Source organism: Sus scrofa, chromosome 2 (genome assembly GCF_054392235.1).
Source record: "Sus scrofa isolate SSC_HxYL_T2T_F1_AM1 chromosome 2, Sscrofa_HxYL_maternal_Yorkshire_Landrace_v2.0, whole genome shotgun sequence".
Taxonomy (NCBI): domain Eukaryota; kingdom Metazoa; phylum Chordata; class Mammalia; order Artiodactyla; family Suidae; genus Sus; species Sus scrofa.
The window spans coordinates 148,134,010-148,161,589 of NC_139384.1; the positions used below are offsets into that span (position 1 = coordinate 148,134,010).

At 49.8% G+C, this 27,580-nt stretch overlaps 1 long non-coding RNA gene across 1 annotated transcript in view; it reads left to right on the forward strand.

Annotated features, from left to right (window-relative positions):
• Positions 1-27,580, forward strand: part of LOC146405759 (uncharacterized) — a 47,404-nt gene that overhangs the window by 747 nt on the left and 19,077 nt on the right. The gene's annotated exons all lie outside the window — the stretch shown is intronic.

The following is a 27,580-nucleotide window of genomic DNA, read 5'->3' on the forward strand; positions in this document are numbered from 1 at the left end:
CCGAGCTTGACTGATAAGAATGGTGACAACAGGGATGGCGCATTTGACTTTTAGAACAGTGATGGAGGTAGCCCTGCGTGAGTCCTTACTCTACCGTGTGTCCTGTGCTACGCCCTGAAAGGATATGAACTGTCTTGTTTAATCCTCACCTTGACTCTGAGAGAGGTTCCAGCATTGATCCCATTTCATAAATGAGAAAAAAGAAGCACAATTAAGTAACTTACTCAAGATCACCCACGCAGTAGGTTGCAGGGCTGCCTCTCAAACCCAGGTCTGATTTTTATTTATTTATTTATTTATTTATTTGTCTTTTTGCCTTTTCTAGGGCCGCTCCTGCGGCATATGGAGGTTCCTAGGCTAGGGCTCGAATCGGAGCTGTAGCCACTGGCCTATACCAGAGCCACAGCAACGCGGGATCTGAGCCAAGTCTGCGACCTACACCATAGCTCACTGCAACGCCGGATCCTTAACCACTGAGCAAGGCCAGGGATTGGACCCACAGCCTCATGGTTCTTAGTGGGTTCATTAACCACTGAGCCACGACGGGAACTCCCACAGGTCTGATTTTTAGATCCTTGCCCTTAACTCACCTGCTCCCAAGGGGCAAGGCCTTTCCTCTCCCTGGGCCTTGGGTCCCCACTGTCTGATGGCTGGGCGGGGTGATCTCTGAGGATTTGACCAGCTCGACTAGCCTCCTCCTGGTGGGAAGCTAACAGCTCTCAGGGCAGCCCTGGTTGCTCATTCCAGCTATGTGCCTCCCTGAGTGCTGGAGGGGCCTCCTTGCAGAGGTGAGGCTGGCCTGCGTGGCCTGGGTGGTCTCCACCTGCTCAGGAGCCAGAGATGGCGAGCGTTCCGCCCATGCTCCCTCCCCTATTTCCAGGGTCACTGCTAAGCCCAATTCCATTATTGTTCTGAATTTCCTCACGTATATCAATTCTACCTGATGCTAAACCCAATAATGGAGCCCTGACCAATGCTGAGGGCAGGCCCGGGGGAGGGGTGCCTGGAAGTTCTGGGGCCTTCTGGGCTCCTCCCCTCCGAATGGGATAGTCAGGCCTCTTAGAGCCAGTACCAGTGAGCTCGGCAGTTCTCTAGTGCTTTACTGCATTTTTGTCCCAATGAGTTAAAGGGCTGTCCTTTAGGCGGCCCAGGAGGAGAGGCTTGGGGAAGGAGGAGGCCAGGTGCATCCACGTGCTGTCCCCTCCCCCTTTGCCCATGACCTCCAGAGCCCCTGGGGGCCAGAGGGCCAGGAGGGCGCCCTCCTGGGAAGCCCAGCCTTGGCTCTGCCGGGGACACACTTTGTGGAAAGTTGCTTTTCCTCTCTGGGCCTCGGTGTCCTCAGTGGTAGCAAGGGGATCATCATGCGTGCCCAACCCCCGTCACCTGCCCAATGACAGCTGGTATCTTCATTTAACGCTTCAAGAGGGATCCGCTTTCACCCGGTCCCGTGGATTTGCAGAGGGCTTCTTTTTCCGTCAAGAACCCATACCGAAGAAGCACAGCTTGGTCTTATTTAAAGAATGCAGCTGGCGGGGATAGATGGTCTCAAATCCAGCACAGCACACATCAAACAGGGGCTTTTTGTTTTTAATTAAGCGACCTAAAAGCCTAGCATAAATACTTTTAACTAAAGTTTAGGAATAAAGCTATTCTGAAATTAGCATGTCTTCAAAGGCAGATTTGTAACATACCATGAAAAGAAACCTCTGTGTGGTGATTTAGGTGGTTCCTGGTGCCTAGACGTACTCCAGGAAGACCTGATAGCAGAGCGGGGGGGGGGGGGGGGGGGGAGGAAAAAAACAACCCTCCCTCGGCAAAGAGTTGCTTTCTTTCAATTGTGGTCAAGCGTACAGAACAAAATTTCCCATATCATTCTTTCTAAGTGTGCAGTTCAGCAGTGTGAAGTAGATGCGCGTGGCTGTACAGTCTCTAGAACCTTTTCCTCTTGCACAATTGGAGCTTTAAGCCCATTAAACAACAACCCTCCATTTCCCCCTCCCTCCCAGCCCCTGGCAACGACCATTCTATTTGTTTCTGTGAGCTCGACTCTTCTAGACCCTCATAGAAGTGGAATCCTGCAGTATTTGTTCTTTTGTGATCGGCTTGTCCCTGAACATTCCGTCTTTAAGTTTCACTCGGGTCGTATGGGTCAGAATTGCATTCGTTTTTAGGATTGGATAATAGGACTATTAAATATTGGATGAATATACCACATTTTGTTTATCTGATCATCTGTCGGGGGACACTTGCCTTGCTTCTTCCTTCAGGCTGTTGTGAATAATGCTGCTGGAAATGTGTTCAAATACCTATTTGATTCCTTGCCTTGGGTTCTTTTGGATACGTACACAGATGTGGAATTTCTGCATCATGTGACCACTCTATGTGTCATCTTTTGAGGAAGTGCCTTACTCTTAGCCATAGCGGCTGCACCATTTTCCTTTCCCAACAACAGGGCAGAAGGTCCCAATTTCTCCCCATCCTCGCCGACTCTGGTCCTTTGCTGCTGTTGTTGTTGTTTGTGTTCAGAGTATTCATCCCGATGGGTGTGAGAGGCGTCCCGATGGGTGCCTCTCATTGTGGTTTTGATTTGTGTTTCCCCAATGATTATGGGGACGTTGAATATCTTTTCATTTGCTGTTGGCCACTTGTATACCGTCTTTGGAGACATGTCTGCTTAACCCCTTTGCCCATTTTTTCACTGGGTTCTTTGTTTTTCTGTTATGATTAAGTTATAGGAGTTCTAGCATAGGGTATATTCTGGATATTGACCATTTATCAGATATAGGATATACAGATACTTTGTTCCATTCCACGGGTTGCCTTTTCTCTCTGCTGTGTCCTTGGATGCATGGCAGTTTTAACTTTTTTTTTTTTTTTTTTTTTGTCTTTTTAGGGCTGCACCCGCGGCATATGGAGGTTCCCAGGATAGGGGTCCAATCGGAGCTACAACTGCTGGCCTACGCCACAGCCACGCCAGATCCGAGTCGTGTCTGTGACCTATATACCACAGCACATGGCAGCGCCGGATCCTTAAGGCACTGGACAAGCCCAGGGATCGAACTCGCAACCTCATGGTTGATAGTCAGATTTGTTAACCACTGAGCCACGACGGGAACTCCTGGTTTTAACTTTTGATGTAGTCCAGTGTACCTCTTTTTTTTTCCTCTTCTCGTCTGTGCTTTCAGCATCACATGCAAGGTGTTGTTGCCAAATCCAGTGTCATGAACCTTGTCTTCTAAGAGCGGTTTCGTTTGAGTTCTTCCATTTCGGTCTTTACTGCACTCGGAGATCATTTTACCTAGGCTGTAAGCTAGGAGGCCATGCTCATGTGGCTCTCCAATTTTCCTTCCAAGAGTTATCGTCACGATAGGATTTGTGACGGATGGTGACCTTTGACCCTCTTGGACCATTTTTGGTTGAATGCAATATTTTGCCTCCCTGGGCTGTACCACAAAACAAAAAGCCTTCAAATTCATACGTTGTAGGTTTTGTTCATTTCACATTCCCATCGTCACATGGTTTAACAGAAATACTCTTTGAAATAACACGCTGCCCTCCCCTCACAGTGGATCACTGTCTAATGATACGCATCTCAGGGAGGGGTTGGTGGAGGGTTGATGAATCACATTGGGTCACTTGCCAGGCGCCAGACCTGCCATTTCCTGCTGGTGGGTTGGAGCTTGTGCTCCTGCCATTGGCCTTTTGCTGGTGTTTCTGATGTCACACATTTTAAGGGTAAAGGTGGGTGTTGGTGTTAGGTTTTTGTGACCTAAGCTTCTAAGGGGAGCTGCGGCCAGACAGACACCATCAGGCGCCATTATTTGTGGGTTTGAGCCCCAGACTCAGAGCCCACGAGCACACATTCTGAACCCCCTAATGTAATAGATACACAAAACCCAGAGATTCAAAGCATTTCCAAACTTTTGATTGGCTCGTAATTTAAAACTCTTCCCAGGAGGCTGATTCTTTAAATGCTGGCTAATACGTGCAGGGCCGCGTGGTCTCCACTGTGTGGCGCACCACCGGCGGCAGCAGCAGCGGGCATTGGAGGGGCCTGTGCTGCCCACGCTGGGGGTCCGCTCACACCCTCCCCTCTCACACCTCAAGCCACCGCCCACATCTGCAATAGTCATCATGAGCTGGAGGAGGACCCGATTTCCTGGGAAGAATGCCCAAATCGCGGCAGCTTCCAGTGCCAAGAAAAATAGCGGGGCCCAGCTCTCAGGCTGTGAGCCTCGAGGCCACCTCAGGAAACCGCGGTCACTGCGGTCACCATGGGTAGTGCAGTCTGGCTCGATTTTGCCAAAACAAAGGAAAGGCGCTCCAGCACTTTCTGTGGCTTTGTTTTGCAAAATTAAATCGTCTGCTTTTAATTCTCCTTCACCAGCTTAATACAAATCGGAATTTCAAAAGCAGTGAAAGACAGAAACCTGATTTTGGAAGTGGGTGACGGATGCCACAGGACCTGCCTTTCAGTCTGGGACAGAGTCAGATCAGGAAAAGCTGCGGAGTGGGGGCTTTGGTGGCAGTAGGGTCCCGAGGGCTGGGAGCTCCTGGAGCGCCGCCACGCGTACACATGCTCTGAGCCCGTGGGGGATTAATCGCCGTGTCCACACACAGAACAGAAGGGAAGCTTGCCAGCCTCCCTCACTTCAGGACCCTACCCCAGGCCTGCCTGCAGAGCCAAGGCCCGGCTCACTCTGTCTATTTCCTAGTGGAGCCCCTGCCCTTTCTCCCAGGGAGCAGGCTGGGCCCCACGGAAACCGACCTCCTCTGCCTCCAGCCCCGGGTGGGCTCTGCAGTGGCCAAGCATGCCAGGCAGCCCCTGCCCTCAAGGAGGTCCAGACCCCCTCAGGAGGTAGGCAAGAGGACAAGCCCCACCCAGTGGGACCCCGGGGGAAGCATGAGGCCAAGGGCGTCCCAACAGAGGACCTGGACCAGCCTGGGGGGATGAGGAGGGTTCCTCAAGGGAAGATGCCAGACCTGATCTTAAGGGAGCAGCAGGAGTTGAGTTAATAAGGGGGCGCGCATCTCCAGGGGGAATGCGCATGCGCAAAGGCTCACTCAAGTGCCAGGGAGCTGGAAGGAGGAGGAGGAGGGCTGCGGCCCTCCTACCGCTTCCCCGCCAGGCTCTCCCTTGGCCCCGTGAAAGCCCCAAAGCTGACTGGGGTTGATGGGGCATGTTGGCCTTCTTTACTTAGCTGGATTTCCTGTCTCTGCTGTGGAAAACCCTACGCCGCAGCCCCACATAAAGAGTGTGTAGGAGTTCCCGTTGTGGCGCAGCCGAAAGGAATCTGACTAGGAACCAAGAGGTTGCGGGTTCGATCCCTGGCCTCGCGCAGTGGGTTAAAGGATCAGGCGTTGCCATGTGCTGTGGTGCAGGTCGCAGATACCGCTCGTATCCTTTGTTGCTGTGGCTGTGGCGTAGGCCAGCGGCTACAGTTCCTGTTAGACCCTTAGCCTGGGAACCTCCACATACCATGGATGCGTCCCCAAAAACATAAAATAAAATAAAGAATGTGCAGTCACCACCCCAGAACGTGGGAGGCCAGCAGAGAAAGCAGGTCCCGCCCGCAGTCTGGATGGATGGTGCTATACCCAGAGCACCTGCCACCTGGGTCTCTGGAAAGCCCTGTGGCTCTGGGGTCAGGTGGGCCCTTTAATCCCACCTCCCCCACTGAGGCATCAAAGGACTCGGCAAGTCACGTGAGCTCTCACAGCCTCAGGTTCCCGTTTCCAGAACGGCAGTGGAGCGAGGACTCAGTGGGGTGGAGGGTGTGCGTGTAAAGCCCGGAACCTGAGACGTCAGCTAGCGTGACAGCGGGGCCCGCCTGAGCCTAGAGGAAGAGAGGCAGAGGGCTGGCCTCCTCCCTCACCTTCCCCAGACCTCCCACCTGATGTGTTCCTCTACGGCTCTGTCCCTCTCTCTCTGGCACAATGAAGGCTTGGCTGCTCTCACATGGATCTAAAGCTGTGGCTTCAACAGGAGACCCATGTGTTTCTCTTTGCCCTTGTACTCGGGGTGTAAGCAAGCCATCCAGGGCTGGTAATGGTGGCTCCACATTGTCAGCAGCCTGAGCTCCTTCCTGCTGTCCCCCTGCCCACCCCACACCCCACGGGGCTCCAGATGGCCCTTCCCCACCATATCTGCCTCCCACCAGTGGGAGTGGGCCAGAGAGAAAGCCCTGGCACGTCCTCTCCCTTTAAAGACACGACCTGGGAGTCGCCCACATCACTTGTGCTCACCTCCTCTTGGCCTGGCCTTAGCCAGGGGCTCCACTTATCTACAAGGGAGGCTGGGTGGCCCTGTGCTCAGTGACCAAAAGAGGGCTCTCTTATCATAGCCAGCTATTGGGAGACAACTGAGTCGTCTTTTCTCAGCCTGCAGGCCTCCTCTTCAAGGCTGTGAACGCTCAGAGCCGGGCCCTGCTGCTCTAGATGTATTTGCACAAGGGAGGCTGCTTGCCAGCCTGGCACCTTGGAACTGCTACAGCGAAAAGCCGCATAGTCCGCCCTCCTTCTCCTTCTCGGAGTGAGAGCAAGGGACAGTCTTAAAACGGTGGCATGAGGACTGCGGTTTTGCTGGGGGAAGGCTTCCCGCAGAGTGGGGGCTGTTCACTGTAGAAGCCTCTGTGCGGTGGAGAGGGGCCACTCGCTGGGCACAGAGAGGGAGACGGCTTAGAGGGAGGAAGCCCGAGACTTTTCTAGTCGAAGGAGGCCGTGTTTCTCTGCATGTTCTCATCTGTCCTGAGACGCAGGCCCACAAACGTGAAGGGCTTTTCGTTTGATTTTTCTGTAATGCTTTGCAAAGGGAACACATTCCCGCAGTTCCTAATCTTCAAAAAGATGGAAAAAGAGTTGAAGTTCCCATTGTGGCTCAGTGGTAATGAACGCAACTAGAATCCACGAGGATGCCAGTTCGATCCCCGGCCTTGCTCAGTGGGTTAAGGACCCGGTGTTGCTGTGAGCTGTGGTGTAGGCTGGCAGCTGCAGGTCCAATTGGACCCCTAGCCTGGGTACTTCCACATGCCGCAGCTGTGGCCCTAAAAAAAAGAAAAGAAAGACAAAAGATAACCAAGGGTAGAGCCCACAGTCCCTCAGCCCTCGCCATCGCTCCAGCGAGTGCCCTGCGTACCATCCAGGTACTCTTTCTGCAAGGACAGCAAACGTGAACATGCGGCATAGCTGTGTCTGGTGCCCGGCTCTGTGGATGTGTCCTTAAGGCGGGCAGGTCGCCTTCTGCCCGGGCGCCTCTTACGCTTTGCCGGGCTCTCCCTGTCCTACAATATTTCACAAAACTAGCCCGAGCCGCGACAACAAATACTTCCTACGCTCCACGCAGGACGTTTTTCACATGTGCTTCACAAATGTGCGTCTTCACCCCAAATCCAGGGCCCCGGGAACTATGGCTTTTCCACATGGCTGCTAATATCATATAAAAAGCATTTCCCCCTTGCCGCAGCCCCAGGGGGGACCTATATCCTGAAAATGGAAAAGCGATGAGAAAATGAGAAATCCTGGCTCCAAGCTCTCCCTCCAAGTGGTTTTCCAGAGACTCCCTGGGTCGCTGTCGCCTCAGGAGGCATAAATCACCACCTGCGCCCGGAGAAGCAGTCACCCAGCGGCCTGGTGCATGGCTCTCTCGGTTTGGTGGCCACGGACCCAGGGCGTCCCTGCTGTGTGAGTGAGGTTCTCTGCCTGTCGCCCGTCCGCTGTCAGGCCTGGCACCGGGGTGAGCCCCCACTCCCCCGGGCCCGTCTGCAGCAGAGACACACCGAGACCCCCACCGCTGGGGTTCAACTGTTTGAGGGGGCAGACCCTACTGCTGGCCCTGCCACAGACCCCAGGGTGCCTCTGATGCCTTCTGATAAATCCCTGGGGCCTGCGCTCCAGCGTGGCAGCCTTTGTGAGCCTTTGGTACCAGCCCTGGCTTGGCTTAACTGGGAACCTGGCTCAAACGCCCGGGCCAGGCCTTGGTAAAGGCCAGTCTCTCCCTTGCTCATCCTCTCCTCCCCTTGAATCCCCAGCATGCTCAAGTTATCCTTAAGTGCTGCTTAGAGAAGCAACATTTCTCCATGCTTCAGAAAACAAAACCCCTCCAAGCCCTGCTCTCTGGAAGGAAGCGCACCGTTTGTGGCTGCTAGGGGGCGCTGTTGGGCAACGTTTGTGGGCGCCAAAGGTCTTGCCAACATTTGGTTAAACATTGGCTTTTTCTAAAAGAACAATTTGAGGGTCAGAACAAAGATGAGCAGCAAGTACAGAGGATTCCTATATGCCCCTTGTTCCCCCCACCGCCTCAACACACAGCCTCGTCTGCTGTCAACAGTCTTCACCAGAGGGTCTGTGTGTTAGACTGTGCAGGCCTACGCTGACACGTCGTTATCACCCAAGTCCCATCGCTCCCATTAGGGTTCACTCTTGGTGGTTTACCTTCCCTGGGTTTTTGACAAATGTAGAATGACAGGTGTCGCCATTATAGTATCGGACAGAGTAGTCTCGCTCCCCTAAAAATCCTCTGGGCTCTGCCTCTTCATCCCCCCCCCCCAGTTTCTGGTGACCCCCCCATCTTTGTACTGTCGCCCTAGTTTTGCCTTTTCCAGAACGTCGGATAGTTGGCATCCCACGGGACGTCACGTTTTCAGATTGGCTTCTTACACTTAGTTCAATGTGTTGGACGTTTCCTCCATGTCTTTTCATGGTTGGATAACTCATTGCCTTTTCTGTGCTGAATACTATTCCATTGTCTGGATTACCACAGTTTGTTTATCTGTTCATCTGTGGAAGGACATCTTGGCTGCCTCCGATTTGGGGCCATTATGACTGCTGTCAGCCTCTCTGGACATGTTTCTGGGTGGATGTGTTTTTAACTCATTCAAGTGACTGCTAAGGAGTACAATTTCTGGCTTCTTCCCTGCCCATGTAGAGAGGCAGGATGCTGGGGAGGTGGGGGTGGCGGGCTGTCTCATTGCTCGCTGCCAACCCTGCAGGGTCCCACCTCCTCCAGGGCCAGAACCCCCCACCCCATCCTGCACAGCCCCTGCTCCTGCTTGGGGGCAGAAATACCCTGAGAGGTGTGAGTGGTAGACCTGCTTCTTCCCTCCTCTCTCTCTTTCATTCTTTACTCTGCAAATGTAAGGGCCTGAGGTTTTTCAGGAAACACTGACTTTTTTTTTTTCTAAATCAAGGACGCAATTTTTCATTCATTACTGGTATTTTACTGTTATTGTTAGAGTAATATCCCACCTCTTACTTGTTCTAAGTGTTTGTTGCAAACACACAGCTGAATTGGCATTCAAATTGATGATGGGACAAACTGATGAAGACGTGGTGTGTGTGTGCGTGTGTGTGTGTGCGTGCACATATATACATATGATGGATTACTACTCAGCTGTAAAAAAGAATGAAATGTTGCCATTTGCAACAACAGGGATGCACCTGGAGAGTATTATGCTTAGTAAAATAAGTCAAAGACAAATACTGTCTATTATCACTTCCATGTGCAATCTAAAAAATAAAACAAACAAATGAATATAACAAAGAAACAGATTCACAGATACAAAGACCACACATGGTTACCTGTTGGAGAGGGAAAGTGGGAGGGGCAAGAAGGGGGGAGGGGATTAAGAGGTACAAACTACTACAAATAAAGTAAGTGAGCTCCAAACTCACTCAGTGGCTCAGATCTGGCGTGGCTGCAGCTGTGGGGTAGGCCGGCATCTGCAGCTCCAATTCGACCCCTAACCTGGGAACTTCCATATGCCTCAATGTGACCATAAAAAATAATAATAATAGTAATAATCTACAAAGATTTACTATACAGCACAGGAAGTATAGCCAATATTTTATAATAACTGTAAATGGAACATAATCCATAAAAATTTGAATCACTGTGTTGTGCACCTGACACTAATATAATATTGTAAATCAACCATACCTCAAAAAAAAAAAAAAAGTGTGGTGCTTCTCCCTGGAGAGTCGGATTCCCCCACCGGGCCCTTAGGGAAAGCTGTCCTGAAGTACAGGCAGCCCTGTCTAAGCTGGCAGCCACCAGGACTTCACTTTCCTCAAATGAGAAGCTGCTGGTGAGTCTGAGCCGCAGAGGATGGTATTTTAAACGTTTTGTCTAAGTCGTCACAATTGAAAAATCAGGAGTCTGTAAGTGCAAACTTTGTTGGCAGCTTCTCTTGAAAAGTCAGACCATGAGCCCCCATACCCCACCCCCGCGACTTCCGTTCCTATGGGGCACCAGGCTGTGCCCTCCTGAGGCGTGGGACTCCGACCCCCACGCACCCCAGGCACCGCCAGCCTGTCTCACCATCCATTTCACACCTGAGGCTCCTGGAGAGGTTCGAGTTTGCAGCTCTTCTGTGAGGTGTGTGGACACCTCCCGTTAACCAAGATGTGGTTTTTCTTATTTCCTGAGTCCCCACGGAACCAAATAAGAGAAGTCACCACGAAGGGGCAAAGGTCCGCCAGTGAGTGGGGAACAGGCATCCCCAGGGCCTCGACCGGGGGCCGTAGCATCTCTGGTCCTGAAACTGTGCCTTGGGCCCTGCTGTGGGCACTTGACCTGTATCCCGAATTTGATTCCTCCCATAGCCCTATAGAGCAGGGGCCGGTTTTTTTGTTGTTGTTTTGTTTTCTAAATTGAAGCGTGGGTGGTTTACAATCTGGGTTCATTTCTGCTGTATCGCAAAGTGGTTCAGTCATACATATGCATCTACATTCTTTGTCAGTATTCTTTTCTGCTTTGGCTTATCATAGGATATGGAATACAGTTCCCTGTGAGCTGCGGTAGGACCTTGCTGCTGATGAGTAGGGGCCCTTAAGAGCCTCATTTTGCTGATGGAGAGACTGAGGCGTGAAGGCGTTAAGTCACTCACCCAAGGTCCCGGATGACAGACAGACTCCGTCGTCACAGCTCCTGGGCCCTGATGGGGACCGCCCCCCCCCCAGGAAGGCTGGTCCTGGCCCTTGGGGATGGAGGGGAGCATCTGGGGTCTCCCCAGGAGCCCAGCAGAGACCTGGGGGTGCTCCTCGGGATCAGATCAGCTGTCTCTCAGGGGAGCCCTGGAAGGAAGCTGGATGCTGGCTGGAGGAAGAGCCCCAGACCCCCGCTGCCCCCTTGGCCGGCAGAGCCAGCCCGCTCCCCTCTCACCTGCCCGTGCGCTGTGTCGCCATCACAGGGTCTACACACGGGCTGCCATGTACTGCGTGTTGACTCAGTGTGAAATGCTCTGGGTGCGCTGTCTCGTTGAACCCCCTTCATGACTGCTTTCTGTCCGCCTCACTTCATTTTCTGGAAACGGAGGTGTCGAAAGCTTTCTTCATTTGTCTCAAGTCCCAGCCCTCGCCAGGCCCCCCACACAGTCGCAGACTGAGAGGCTCGGACCCCCGTCCTGTCTCTGCTCCCCTGAAGCTCACTGCTGGCGCCCTACACTTAGGGGCCCCTCCTGGGTGCTGATTCCTGGGCCCAGCTCCAACCCCCCAGCCCCGAGGGGCCCCTGCAGTCTCTTCCCTCAGCCTCTGAACGTGGCCTGTCGGCAGCCCGTCATCCCCGTCCATTCGTTTATTAGGTCTGGCTTCTAATTGTGGGGTTCAAGCCCACCGTCGGACTCGGTCCTGGCCAGCTTGACCTGTTCATTGTCGGGAGGAACAAGACAAGCTCCTACTGGGAGCACGTTCTCATCTCCTTTCCCTTTTAACCCCATCCAGTTTTGCTTTCTTGATTTCGAGGTCACGCTCTTAGGGGCACACACCTTCCCCATTGGTACCCCTGTGCCTTACTTTCTACTTAGGCTCACAAGACAGTGGTCCTGTATTGCTTTTGGTTAATACTTGCCTGGTTGATTTTTTTCCTATCCCACTTATTTTCTGATAATTTGCTTCAGGTTTAATTTCTTTCTTTCTTTCTCTTTCTTTTTTTTTTTTTTTTTTTTTTTTTTTTTTGTCTCTTTACAGCCATACCCACAGCATATGGAGGTTCCCAGGCTAGGGGTCCAAACAGAACGATAGCCACTGGCCTACACCAGAGCCACAGCAATGCCAGATCCGAGCCATATCTGCGACCTACACCACATCTCATGGCAACACTGGATCCTTAACCCACTGAGTGAGGCCAGGGATTGAACCCGCAACCTCATGGTTCCTAGTCAGATTCGTTTCCCCTGTGCCAGCTCCCTGTAATTTCTTTTATTCAGTAATCAAACAGAGACTTCGATGGTCAGGGATTGTCGGTGAGCACAGGGGGGGGCGTGGAGAAAGGCTGGAAAACCAGGAGGGGGCAGACCGTCCCCGAAAGGCCTTGCAGGCCAAGGCCAAGGGTTTGGAGTATATCCCAAGGCCACAGTGAGCTGCAGGAGGGCTTCCACTCTGGAGGGACTGAGCTGTTGAGATGCTGGGCTAACAGAAGCCCCTTCGTCAGGAACCCGCCCCCGGGGAAGGTAGGGGATGCCACAGGGCTGCCTCTCTGGGCCGCCCCACTGCCCAGCTACAGGCCTTTCAGGCCCTGATCTATTGTCTCTTAGGCTGGGCACCCCTCCCCCCGCTCCCCACGCCCATGCTCCTGTCGCCCCACTGAGCATTTGACACCCACATTTGTAACAGGGTGCTCCAGGTGATACTCTGGGATGTTTGAAGCCTCAGGTGGTTAGAAGTGGGCAGGGAAGGATTAGCTCTCACATCGGCTTGCTCTGACCCTGAAGCAGTGCTGCCCATCTGAAGCTTTAAGAAGCCAGACTGTCTGGGTTTGAATCCCGAATTCAGACGCTTACTAACTGTGGGACCCTGGGGGAGGCCGGTAACCTCCTTAGGCTTCTTTTCATCCTCTGTAAGATGGCGACCAGATGCCTTCGAGTGTCAGTGTGAAGATTCAGAGATAAAACAGGCCAAGGGCTTACAGCAGGGGCTTAGATTAGGAAACACAGGATAAATGTTCACGATTGTTATTCGATTTTCAGTTCCTATACAAGACGATGTTGAGAACAAGCTTTGTTTTCTGAAAAGGGGGGAGCATAGCTAATAGGCCCTTCGGATTTATATAGAAAAAGCCAAGATGCTCTTCTGGGACAGAGAGCTTCCTACCAGGCAAGAAAATAAAAACACTTGAGAGTTCAGTTTGGTATAGTGATGTGAAAGCTTAGCTTCAGGGCAGAGCTACGTTTCTTGCCAGTTTGCATGCAGAAATAAAAAGGCAGGGGTTTTCCTTTGAGGAGGCAGAAAGCGGAGGTTCCTGTAGGTGGGGGAGAGCGATGTGGCCAGGGCTTTCCCATGCAGAGGAGGTTGCTGAGCGGGGACCCCAGAGGCAGCGGGTCGGGAGGAGCCTGGGGCCACCGCTGGCTTTAGGACCTAGTGTGTGGTCATACCCAGGAGCTAGTTTGGGGTTCTCCATGATGGCCTGTGGTTCCTTCTGCTACTCTTGCCGGCAAGGCTGGTCCTGGTTGGGTTTAGGGTGAAGCAGTGAAGGAGCATCCTCAGCCACATTTGGGGTGAGGGGTAGGGGGCAGGAGGACACCCAAGAAAAAGAGAATGGGGAGCTGTAGTCAGGAGGGGGAAGGAGAGAACAGCAGCTGGGATCCGAGGGAGGGGCAGACAGCTGCAGACTCCCAGCAGTGCTGGGTGGGGAATCTGACAAGAGCGGCCATGCTAAGAACAAAGCTGAAGGCTGGGTGGCCCTTCAGGGAACAGAAGTCTGACTCTTGGGAACAGTGATAGATGCTGGTTATAGATGCTGTCTCATCTTTGTAGTTCCTCTCTAGGGTAGGTACTGTTACAGAGTGTCTTTTGCAGGTGAGGGAACTGATGCACAGAGAGGGTAAGTGTTGAGTCTTCAGTCACACAGCTAGTAAGGAGCAGAGCTGGAAGTCACATTGAGTCTGTCTGACCCCAAAGCTTGCTGGTTCCTCCAGGGAGCAGGCCCTGACCTGAGCTCAGCAGTAACTACAGTTCCTTGAGTCCTGTGTCTCATTGAGGAGAGTTTCTGGGAATTCCTACCCTGGAGGAACTGGCAGAAGAGAAGCCCCTTCCTGGGTATCCTCAAAACAGTTCAGGACTTCCTGCCCGTTTTTGGACTCGGTCCTAATTTCCTCGAGGAGGAGGCCACGTTTGCTGGTGGTCCGGAGGCCGTGTGTAGAGTGTTTGGAGCACGGACTCAGGAGCAGCATTGCAAATCGCAGCTGACTTCACAGTCACCAGGGCTGCGCTGCCCACCCGGGGGGCCGGGATCCCCAGCGGGCTTGGCCCTTTCCTGCCGGTCTGCAAGGCTGCCGGTAGATGGCGCGCTGACCCCGTTCCTGGCTCTGCAGTCCACGGTGCTGCGCTCCTTGCCTGGCACCTGTCCGCCTGTCCCACCCTCATTCCAGAATGACCGGGGGGCACTGGCATTTTCACAGCAAGAGCTGCTTCTTCACTGTCCTAACAGACACTGCTGTGATGCCTGCTGAGTACTAAGGCCTGTGATGTGTGCTGTGTGTTCAGTGCTCACGGTCCTTTGGGGAGGACAGAGGAGGCCCCTGCAGTTCAGTGGGACCACGACTAGGGTAGGAGGGTCCTGGGCAGGAACTTGAGGCTGGGGGAGCGCTGAATGCCTGCCCTGGGTAGAGGACTGGAGTCAGTGTTCTCATAGAGCTGCGCCCCAGGGGAATGTAGGACCAGCACCCCAGGCACACCCCCTTGGTGCCCAAGACATGAAGCAGAGCAGATGAGAACATTCATTGCAGAAAGCAGCCGTCAGTGGCCCTGGCCCCGCCATGGCAGCAGCACCAGCAGTGGCACTAGCAGCACTTATTTCATGCAAACTCTTGGCTCCTAAGGGGTTCACGATGGACTCTGGGCCCCCCCCTCTGAAGCTGCCATCTCTGTGGGTCTCAGGTGTCCACTGCAGCCAGGCCTCAGGACTGTACCCAGCCTTGAAGAGAGACGCAGCCACGCCGTGGGGCCCCACCTGGAAGCCGCCTGCAGGGGAAGCAGGGAATGAGTGGAGGGGACTGGGCTGATGGAGCGAGGAAATACATCCTGCATTCAAAGCCTCTGGCATGACAGCCCTGTTCTGGGCACCGTGTCCTATGTAATCGTCACCACAACCTTTGCAAGAGGCATAATCTCCCGTGAGGCAGGGGGCATCATGGAAGTTCAGGGGAGGAAAGTCTCAGGTCCAGGTGTGCCCAGGGCAAGGGGCAGATGAACAGTTGGGCTATTGACACATGGAGTCAGGTGCTTGGGGGAGATGAGAGTCAGCTCCTGCCCCTCCCGGCCCCACACCTTGGCTGGTGTTGGGAGAGGGGGACTATTAGTGGACATCTGAGCGCAGAGCCAGCTCCCAGCTCATGTCCCCAGACTGGCTCTGGTTTATCACGTGGGTCCCTAACCACTGAGTCAAACTGCCTCTGGGGCCTAGGCGACAGAGGACAGAGGGCAGGACCTGCAGCCGTTCCTGTCCTCATAAAAGGACCTGAGCCACCTTCAGGGGCTCCCGTGTTTTCGCTCGCTTGGCCCCGGTTGCTGGCTGAAGTTCTGTGTCCAGCCTGATTCTGAGCCCAAGTCAACCAATAACGATCCCAGCCCATGCTGTCTGTAGCCCCCACTCCCAAAGCGACGTCTCCAAACCTGCCCCTCGAAGGCTCGCCCAGCCGGGCTTGATCCCCAGTCTTTTTTTCTCCCTTCACATAGTTCATTATTTTGCACGGAGATTTTGCTTTTCTTTGACTTTTTTTCCCCCTTCATATATAACCTGATAAAAGAGCTCCCGTTATTTCAGAATATATTCTGGGCCCTATTCTAGGCCCAATTACACACCATCTATAGTTGATTTTCATGAAATTTAAATAACAAAGAAGGACGCTTATGTCATTTCTTCCTTATAAAATTACACCCTTGAAATCCTCTCCACTGGAAAGCTGCAGCGTGTCCGCACTTGAACAGCTTGTGAGAGTGTGTGTGTTTGTGCTGCCTCATTAGAAGTGCACGCAGAGTGAGGTGTGTCCTGGTAACAAGAGCTAAATTTGCACCCACTGTCCCCATGTGGAAACAGACTGCCCGGAACACCAGGACTTGGCAGCATCTGCCAGTCTCGGCAGCAGAGTCAGGTCAGGGCGACCTGACATGGGGAGGTCAGAGGTCCCATCCTGGGGACAGTGGGTCCAGGGAGGGCAGGGGGTCAGGGGGACTGCAAGTGGACCAGGCAGGATGTCTCAGTGACAAGGCGTTAAATACCCAAACCGGGCGTACCCCTCGTGAGCCCCACTTGGCAGCCTGCATGCAACTTGGGGTAAGAAAGGGAGCTTTGAAAGTTTCACCAAAGTCCTGGAGCCGAACCTGGTGGCTAAGAAACCAGAGGCCTTGAGGGGGCCCTTGTGATGGGTCTACTCTGTTGAACTGTGGGGCGATTATCTTTGTCATGCAATTTTAAGTTTCCTTCTTCTGGGGAGTTCCCGTTGTGGCTCAGTGAAAACGGATCCATGAGTATCCATGAGGATGTGGGTTTGAACCCTGGCCCCGCTCAGTGGGTTAAGGATCCAGCGTTGCCTTCAGCTGTGGTGCAGGTCGCAGACATGGCTCAGATCTGGTGTTGCTGTGGCTGTGGTGTAGGTGGGTAGCCGTAGCTCTGATTCAACCCTTAGCCTGGGAACTTCTGTATGCTGCAGGTGCGGCCCTAAAAAGACACACACACACACACACACACACACACGTCCCTCTTCTGTATTGAATTCCTCACGTGGGGCTCGGCAGAGAGTAGCAAAGAGAGTTTTTGCCTGGATGAGCGGCTGTCAGGAGCTGGTGTCAGCAGAGGAATCTGGACTTGGGGAAGAGGGGGTTCTGCCCAGACCTCAGCCTTCACTCTTTGCATCCCAAAGCCCACTGAGCAGGTGTCACAAAACCTCCCTGCCTCTCAGTCTCCCTTCAAGGAAGCTGAGCAGGAGCCAGAGAGCATCCACGGCCACAGGAGCCATCGTGGGGGACACTCCGTGGCCTGGAGGTGACCTTTTTGGGCCCAGCCTGTCATCCTAACCAGCTCGGAGGAGTGGGACTTGGGCTGGGCCTTCACTGCCTTGCTGTCTGAGGGAACAGGTGAGGGGTCTAAGCGGAGGACCAGCGTGGAGAAAGGCCAGGACCAGGCCATAGAGCTCAAGTCTGGAACGAGGGAAGAGCTGCTCCTTTTGGAAAAGGGAGTTGGGACCTGTCCCAGAGAAGTATATCATGTGAAAATACATGTTGCGGTGGGAGTAGAAAAAACATAGAAGTGAAGCTCCCAAACCTCCATCACCTGGGCCCCCACCTGAAAAAGAATCGCAACAACAGTCCTTAAGGGTCCGGTCTGCCTTAAGTCAGCGATAACAGAGAAAACGCTAAAACAGAATCAGTATAGAAACAAATAAACCTAATCTGTATTTCCAATGAGAAACATAGCCACACTGAAGGAAGAAAAAGGAAACTAACCCAAGGAACTTTTGAGCACAGTGCTTTGACTATACACTCTTAGTCTAAGGCAAAAAGAACTTACATATGAAACTCTACTTAGAAGGTACGTTTTTCACAAGGGTATGGGTATAGTGATTTTCTGTGAATTGCAGGAATAAGCAAATGAATAAATACATAATGTTGAGAGTCAGATTCTCACTGTTGGAGAAGGGAGTTAAAATAGGAAACAGTAAGGCAAGGAAGAATTCTGCGAGTTGGATTTGAATTGTAGAATTGAGGTATGAACGCATACAATATTCTATGTCTAGGAGTTCCCATTGTGGCTCAGCAGGTTAAGGACCTGACATTGTCTCTGAGAAGATGCCAGTTTAATCCCTGGCCTTGCTCGTGGGCTTAAGGGTCTGGTATTGCCGTAAGCTGTGGTTTAGGTCACAGATGTGGCTCGGATCTGGTGTTGGCGTGGCTGCAGTGTAGGCCACAGCTGTAGGACCAATTTGACCCCTGGCCTGGGAACTTCCATATGCCACAGGTGCGGCCATATTTTAAAAAAATTATATGTCTATATATCTATAACATAACGAAAGGCCTAGAAGCAAAAACATCCCATTTACAACAAGCACATTTAATATGCAAATCTTGGTTTCTGAAAATCATGCCTTAGTTTATTTTTTTATTTTTATTTTATTTTTTTTTTGTCTTTTTGCTATTTCTTGGGCCGCTCCCGCGGCATATGGAGGTTCCCAGGCTAGGGGTCTAATCAGAGCTGTAGCCACCGGCCTACACCAGAGCCCCAGCAACACAGGATCCGAGCCACATCTGCAACCTACACCATAGCTCACGGCAACGCCGGATCGTCAACCCACTGAGCAAGGGCAGGGACTGAACCCGCAACCTCATGGTTCCTAGTCGGATTCGTCAACCACTGCGCCACGATGGGAACTCCTATTTTTTTAATTTTTTAAAATTTTTTTATGACTCAATGAATTTATTACATTTATAGTTGTACAATGATCATCACAATCCAATTTTATAGGATTTCCTTCCCACAACCCCAGCGCATCCCTCCACCCCCCAAACTATCTCCTTTCGGAGACCATAAATTTTTCAAAGTCTGTGAGTCAGTATCTGTTCTGCAAAGAAGTTCATTCTGTCCTTTTTTCAGATTCCACCTGTCATTGATAACTTTTGATGTTGGTGTCTCCGATGGCTGACTTCACTTATCATGACAGTTTCTAGGTCCATACATGTTGGTAAAAATGCCAGTATTTCGCTCCTTTTAATGGCTGGGTAATATTCCACTGTGTGTATGTACCACATCTTCCTGATCCACTCCTCTGTCGATGCCATTTAGGTTGTTTCCATGTCTTGGCTATTGAAAATAGTGCTGCAGTGAACATCAGAGCACGTGTGTCTTTGCGAGTCATGGTTTTCTCTGGATAGATGCCCAGAAGTGGGATTGCTGGATCAAATGGTAGCTCTATTTTTAGTTTTCTGAGGAATCTCCATCCTGTTTTCCACAGTGGTTGCACCAATTTACACTCCCACCAACAGTGCAATAGGGTTCCTATTTTCTCCACACCCTCTCTAGCGCTTATTGTTTGTAGACTTTTCGATGATGGCCATTCTGGCTGGTGTAAGGTGGTACCTCATCGTGGTTTTGATTTGCATTTCTCTAATCATGAGTGATGTTGAACATCTTTTCATGTGTTTCTCGGCCATCCATATGTCTTCTTTGGAGAACTGTCTGTTTAGATCTTCTGCCCATTTTTGGATGGGGTTGTTCATTTTTTTGGTATTGAGCTGCAGAAGGTGTTTATAAATTTTGGAGATGAATCCTTTGTCCGTCAATTCATTTGCAAAGATTTTCTCCCATTCTGTGGGTTGTCTTTTTGTTTTGTTTAGGGTTTCCTTTGCTGTGCAGAAACTTTTCAGTTTAATTAGGTCCCATTTGTTTATTTTTGTTTTTAATGTCATTACTCTAAGAGGTGGATCTGAGAAGATGTTGCTGTTATTTATGTCAGAGAGGGTTTGACCTATGTTTTCCTCTAAGAGGTTTATAGTGTCTGGTCTTATATCTAGGTCTTTAATCCATTTGGAGTTTCTTTTTGTGTATGGTGTTAGGGAGTGTTCTAGTTTCATTCTTTTCTATGTGGCTGTCCAGTTTTCCCAGCACCACTTATTGAACAGGCTGTCTTTTCTCCATTGTATATTCTTGCCTCCTTTGTCATAGATGAGTTGATGTAGGTGGGTGGGTTGAATTCTGGGCTTTCTATCCTGTTCCACGATCATGCCTTACTTGAAAACAACAATAAACCAGGGCTCCTTGGGGGACGGCTGATTCTGGGGCTGGGGCCGGAAACGTGCAAGATGAGCCTGGAACATGTCTTTATGCCAGAAAGTAAGGAAGTCCTCAAAGAGTGTTGGAGACATATCAGAATGACAAAGAAGCCAGCTCGAGGAGGCTCCCACAAGTCATATATAAAATAATCTGAACATCAAAACAAAAAATGATAGAGAATGCATTGAGTGAGTCCATGAGTGTAAACTGATATGAATAAGTGGACAAACAACCAAATGGATGAAGAATAGACGAGGTATATGGGAAAAGTGTTCGTTACAGAAATGCCAACCAATGAATGTAGAAAGAATGATGGAATTAGAAAATCTCATTTTGCTGACATTATATAATAATTTTTTTGTGTCTTTCCAGAGCTGCACCCACGGCATATGGAGGTTCCCAGGTTAGGGATCTAATCTGAGCTGTAGCCGCTGGCCTACGCCATAGCCACAGCCACACCGGATCCGAGCTGAGTCTGCGATCTACACCACAGCTCAGAGCAATGCCGGATCCTTAACCCACTGAGCGAGGCCAGGGATCGAACCCTCCACCTCATGGTTCCTCGTCAGATTCGTTTATTCGTTTCCGCTGCCCCATGACAGGAATCCTATAATAATTGATTTAGGCCAAAAATCATCATGGATGCTAAAATTAATGGGCGAACGTTGGATGCGGATCAGGCTACTTATAGTCTCTAAGAATCGCCCCCCCAACTTATTTATCATACAGAGAAAATAGTCACTTCGCAGTGGAGAGGCCTGGCAGATACCACCTTAACCAGGAGCTCAAAGCCGTCATCACCCATGTTGTTCCTGGTGGGACAGGTCAGCACCCAGTACTTCCTCATACAAGGCAGTGAGACGAACACACCGCCCCCACGGTGTTCCTGCCAAAATGTCAACCCACAGTCTGATTCTGGGGAAACATCAGAAAAGTCTATACGGAGGGCTATTATGCAGAACGACTGGCCTGTAGTCCCCCTCCCATGTCAAGGTCATGAAATATAACGGCTGAAGAACCATCTCAGACTACAGGAGATCAAAGAGGCATGATAGCCAACAGCAGTGCTTGATTCCAGGCTGGATCTGGGCTTTTTGGGGTGAAGAAGACATAATTGGGACAGTTAGAGAAATTTGAACAGGTACTGGACATGAGACATTAGCATATCTCAATATGAAATTTCCTGATTTCGATGACTGTACTGAGATGATGTTTTTAAATGTTCTTCTTAAAGGAAACACTCACTGAAGTATTTAGGGGTGTAAGGTTATGCTGTCTGCAGCTTGCTCTCAAATGATTTGGCTAAAAAAATGAGCTTCTTAATCTGAATCAAGCAATCAGTGTGTTTATGTATATCTGGAGGCCGATGGAATGATCATACAAATAGGGGGACTGCTCAGAGTTGGTGAATCTGGGTGTTGAAGTGTTCTTACCAAAGTTTTGTGTTTGAAATTATATTAAACTAAGACATTACCCAAAAAAGGAAAAAAATATAATTCATGCGCATGAGAAAGCAGGCTCTTAAACTTTTTTTTTTTTTTTTTGTCTTTTTGCCATTTCTTGAGCCACTCCCGAGGCATATGGAGGTTCCCAGGCCAAGGGTCGAATCAGAGTGGTAGCCACCGGCCTACGCCAGAGCCACAGCAACGCGGGATCCGAGCCACTTCTGCAACCTACACCACAGCTCACGGCAACGCCTGATCCTTTAACCTGCTGAGCGAGGCCAGGGATCAAACCCGCAACCTCATGGTTCCTAGTCGGATTTGTGAACCACTGCGCCACAATGGGAACTCCTCTTAAACTCTTAAATGGAGACAATATCTGACTCTGAAGTAGGTTGGGAGGAAACTTAATACATGAATAATAAGTAAGGTTGTGAGAAAATAAATAAAAACATCTGCTTTTACTTTATGTTGTTTACAAGGAGAGCTCATCCCTTTTCCCTCCACGATATCGAATGATTTGTGTGATATTCCTGGCCTGGTATCTGGGTGCCCATAGAAACGTCCCAGTTCCTCACCCCTGCTGGTCCTAAAGTCATTCAAACTGAGTCTTTGGTGTTTTGGACCCTCCGGGGCACATGCCAGGAACCTGGAATCAGGCTGAAATTCTTCCTAATCCATCCTTAGCCGATGCCATGAGATGTGTCCAAGGTCATTAACTTCTGACTGAGACTTCAACACCTGATGAGCAGCTTTACAAACGAGTGGTGTGAAAATCCTTAAACGTGAAGATTGTCTTCAATACCAGTTTTTAGCACGTAATATGAGGGACAGGTAGACAGAGCCAGGAGGCTGGTGTCAGAAGCCCTGATGGCCCAAGTTCTGTTCCACCCCTTGTTAGCTGTAGAAACTCAGGCCCTTCATTGGCCCTCTTACCTTCTTGTGTGTTAGGCCCTCCAAGGAACCAGGCTGACAGCGTTGACCTGCAAGCCCATCCTCTCTTACTCCACCTGTTTTCACCTACCCTTGCCTCTGGGCTGAACAGTCCCGCTCCACCTGCGAGTACTCTCAGCATGCGCTAGCTCACTGGTTCTCAAAGAGTGTTCCAAGGACCCCTGGGGGTCCCTGACACGCTCCCTTGGGATCTGCAAAGTCTTTGCTTTTCCAGCTTTGTTTTTGAGACTTCACTTCAGACCAGTTTCAGGGCAGAAGTAGATATGTGAACCTAGTTGTCTTCTGTTAAGCCAAATATTAAAGAGATTTGCAAAAATGTAAAGCACTGTTAACCTTATCTTTGAAAAATAGTTATTTGTTCTTGAAAATGTCATATGTTAACATGAAATGGGCTTGTTATCGTTATTTGATTTATTTATTTCAACTTCATTGAGGTATAATTGACAAAGAAAATTATAATATATTGGAGTTCCTGCTGTGGCACAGTGGGTTGGGATCCAGCATTGTCTCTGCAGTGGCATGACACTGCACCCAGTGCAGTAGCTTAAGGATCCAGTGTTGCTACAGCTGTGGCATAGGTCACAGCTGTGGATCATATTTGATCCCTGGCCCAGGACCGTCCATATTCTATAGAGGCAGCCGAAAAAGAAAAAAAAATGTAATATATTTTAAAATGTACAACTTTTATACGTAAAAGTTTTAAATTTTTTTGTGGATTTTTTTTTTGTAAGAAAACTTAAGTTCTATTCTTTTAGCAAATTTCAATCCTATGATACAGTATTATCAACCAAAGTTACCAGGGTCAGCATTAGCTCCTCAGACCTTAATCGTCTTCCAACCAAAAGTTTATACCCTTTTTTTACCACACTTTCCCTACTTCTTCCACTGCACGCTCCAGCACCTGACAACTACCATTCTATTACCCTACTCTCTGTTTCTGTAAGTTCAGGAGGTTTTTTTTTAGATTTCACATGTAAGTGATGCTATGCAGTATTTAGCTTTCTCTCTCTGGCTTATTTCATGAAGCATAATGCCCTCCAGGTATATCCAGGTTGTCAAAATATCAAGAATCCCCTTCTTTTTCAAGGCTGAATAATATTCCGTTATATATGTGTGTGTGTGTGTGTGTGTGTGTGTATTCATTTTATATATCACATATATATGGCTACATATGTACATACCACATTCTCTTTTTTTGTCTGTTGAACACAGGCTGTTTCCGTATCTTGGCTGTTGTGAATGATGTTGCAATGAACATCAGTGTAGGGATTCTCTTCAAGGCCGTAATTTCACTTTCTTTGGAGATAGACCCAGAAATGGGATCGCCAGATCACACGGGAATTCTATTTTTAACTTTTTTTTTTTTTTTTTTTTGCATTTTAGGACCACACTTATGGCATGTGGAAGCTCCCAGGCTAGGGGTCAGATCGGAGCTACAGCTGCTGGCCTACACCACAGCAACTCAGGATCCGAGCCATTTCTGCAACCTACACTACAGCTCATGGCAACGCTGAATACTTAACCCACTGAACAAGGCCCGTGATGGAACCTGCATCCTCATAGGTGTTAGTTGGGTTTGTAACCCCCTAAACCACAAGGGAACTCCTATTTTTAACTTCTTAAGGAACCCCCATGTCTCCTTCTTCCTATAAACAGTGTATGAGATTTCCCTTTTTTCTCCATATTCTAACCAGGATTTGTTATCTTCTGTCTTTTTGACAGCAGACATCCTAACAGGTGTGAAGTAATATCACATTGTAGTTTTGATTTGCGTTTTTCTGATGATTAGTGATGTTGAGCATCTTTTCATGTATCTGTTGGCTATTTGTATGTCTTCTTTGGGAAAAGAGTCTGTTTGAGTCCTTTGCCCAAACCATATTGGGTTATTTGTTTTTTTGCTATTGTGTTGCATGAGTTCCTTGTATATTTTAAATATCAACCCCATATCAGATACATGGTTTGCAAATGTTTTCTCTCATCCCATAGATTACCTTTCCATTGTGTTTTTGATTTCCATGCTGTGCAGAAGCTATTAGTTTGACATAGTCCAACTTATTTGTTTTTTGTTTTGCTGCCTTTACTTTTGTTGTCCAGTACCAAAAAAAACTATTGATGAGACCAATGTCAAGGAGCTTATCCCCTGCCGTGGTTTCTTCTAGGATTTTTGTGGTTTCATTTCCTATGTTCAAGTTTCTAATTCATTTTGAGTTGATTTCTGTTTATGGTGTAAGATAGTAGTCCAGTTTCATTTTTTTGCAAGTGGATATCCAGTTTTCCCAATACCATTTATTGAAGGTATTATCCTTTCCCCATTGTGTATCCTTGGTTGAAAGTTCATTGACCATATATGCATGGCTACATTTCTGGGCTTTCTATCCTGTTTCATTGATCTACAGGTCTCTTTTTATGGTAATGCTATACTGTTTTAATTGCTATAGCTTTATAACACTGATGCCCCCAGCTTTGTTCTTCTTTCTCAAGATGGCTTCGGTGGAGTTCGCTGGTGGCTCCGCAGGTTAAGGATCTGGTGTTTTCACTGCAGCAGTTTGGGTTGCTACTGTGTCATGGGTATAATCCCTGAATGCCATGGATGTGGCAAAAAAAAAAAAAGATTGGTTTGGCTATTTGAGGTTTTTGTGATTGTCCAAGCAGTCTACTTTTTTCTCAGTGGCTCCTGGTAGCTGAGGTTGTGTTAAGACCCATCAGCATCCCAGAGGGGAGAAGGATCACAGAGGCTGATTTGAAGCTAGACCTTCAGGCAGCAGCTCGCAAAGTATGTAGTCAGAGCCCTTTCAGGCAAAGACTCGCGGATGGATGATTTTGCCTGTTCCTTCTTCACTGAACCCAGCAGAGGGTTGGTGAGGGGAAGGATGATTCTGAGAAGTGCTCATGACCCACTAAGTTTTGCTTCTTTGCTATATTCCTCTGACACTCCTGTGATACAAGCCCCGTTGGCTTTCAGAGCTCAGTGTGTTGGGGGCCCATCCATCAGGTGGAAGTCTTAAACTTTGGGACACTCGATGTGAGGTTCCAATCTTTCACTCCTAAGGAAGGAGCTGGGAGTTGGGAGGCCCCCTGGTTGTGGGGCACTGTGTTGGGAGTGCGGTTTCTGGTGAGGGTGTGTCTCAGTCTCTCCTACCCTTTCCTTTGTGGGTATCTTCTCACTCAGCCTATGTGCAGGAGTCACTCAGTTAGTTTCCGGATGGCTCGTAGAGGAAACTGCTCCATGTGTAGCTCTGTTTGGTGTGTCCATGACAGGAAGGAAATCCGGGAGCTTCCAACGTCTCCATCTTAGTCCTTCCCCTATTATGATTACTTTACAATGAATTAAGTAAATAATTCTCTTTGGATTTCTAAAAAGGTAAGCATCCATATTAAAACAAAAGGCTCTCTGGGGTTCTCAGTAGTTTTTGAGAGACCCAAACATTTGAGAATCTCTGTTCTAGCCCTTGTCTGTGTTTTAATAAGAATGGACTGGCTCGATGGTGATAACATTATCTCACAGGGCGTAGGCTGAATGAAGCGCCCACTCTCTGAAGCACTGGGGGTCACTCTGTAGAGGTAAAGGGGGCTAGAGGATCTTGAACTAGCAAATAAATGCTGCAGCACAGAAGTAGCATGCATCACTTCCACTCGTAACTCTGGGGCCAGTACTAGTTTCATGGCTCTGCCCAACTGCAAGGGGAGGGGCATGTGGGCCTTTCCTGTGCCCAGTGCCCTGAAGGAGAGACCTGGTTGTGGTTGAGACCATTAGTCTCCACCCCTTGCTTCATTTCTCTGCACAGCACCTGTCACTATCTGACAGTCCTATCCAATATTTATTTGCTCATTGACTCTCTTGCTCTCTGATAGGTAAGCTCTTTGAGGGGAGGTCCTTCATTTTGCTCTGTTCGCTGCTCAATCCTCAGTGCCTCGACTTGAGTCTGGCAATGGTATGGGCTCCGTAAATGGAAGTAATGGGCTTTCTAGGTGGTTGGACTTTCAAATGGGGGCCGCTTTCTGAGAGCTAAAGTTCTGGAGATGTGTTAACTAAGCCTGCAAATAGGGTTCCTTGTATCGAAATACAAAGGATGTACTTCTAGATGCTGGTGCTGAGCAAAGCCAGGTGCCCCTGTGCCGCTTGTGCCTGGAAGGGGGACACTGTTTTAAGTGGGTGAAAGGTGACCATAATGAGGACCTGGGGTACAGCCCACATATGGCGAAAGCGAGGCTGCATCTGGCAGGTCAGGGCCCCCTTTTCTCCTGGCTAGGCTGACCTGTGGGCAAGGCCAGAGATGCAGCTTCTGTGAAGGAAATTCCAGAACCAGCCTTGGGGATCCATTCCTGCAGAAACGGCCTCACGTGATGTCTGTTAGGTATGCAGCTCTGCCCTTTCCCTCCAGAATGCTCGTCCCATCAGCCAGTCCCACTTGATCCTTACACCTGACTTGGGCTGGGTCAGGCTCTGGTTTCTAGCAGGGAGCTTAGCCTTGCTGGGGAGTCAGGAAAGGCCCAGGTGGTTTGAGGGGCAGTTGGCACTTGGAAGGGAGCTCAGTGCCTTGTCCGGAGCAGAGGCAGTGGTGTGGCATAATTGACGTGTTCCAAGAGGCCCTGAGGCCGAACTTGTTTGGGGGTTTTCATGCCCTCATTGGAGGGGCTGGCTTGGAACTGAGGGAAGAGTCCTGAGAGGATCCCTTTCCTCACAGCACCCCCACTTCCTTTTCTAAACTCTGGGGCACATGGACTGACATAAGATGTGTGTCCTTTCTCTAGGATGGGAGAGTGTTTGAATGATGAAACTCTGGGCTTTCTGGGCTGTGCAGAAGGTTTGTCAGAGTGACAGCATACAGGACTTGAAGTCGAGGTCATTCTAGGAAATCAGGGATGGGTGGTCGCCCTTTTTCAAACTCATTCTTTGCCACCACAGGGATTCGGGCTGGGAAAGACGAAGACGCCCATGGGAAAGCACTGGGGGTTCTAAGGCAGCAAAAACATGAGCACAGATAATGTGTTTCAGCCTGGCTGCCTTGCTTTGTCAATTAGCACCAGGTGCTGACCAGTCAGGAAATCCCTGAATCTTGGAGTGCTTGGCTAGCGAAGCTTCAAAAAATTAAGTCCATGGAGTTCCTATCATGGCTCAGCAGAAACAAATCGGACCAGTATCCATGAGGATGTGGGTTCGATCCCTGGCTTCACTCTGTGGGTTAAGGATCAGGTGTTGCTGTGGCTGTGGTATAGGCGGGCAGCTGCAGCTCTGATTAGACCCCTAGCCTGGGAACCTCCATATGCCACGGGTGTGGCCCTAAAATGCAAAAAAAAAAAAAAAAAAAAAAATTCCAGCATCTAGTACTTTGTCTAAAAACTCATGACATGATAAAAACAACAAAACCCTGCACATAGATGGATTGCTAACAAACCTTTAGCCTGAAGTGGGAAGGGAAAGGATCTGGAG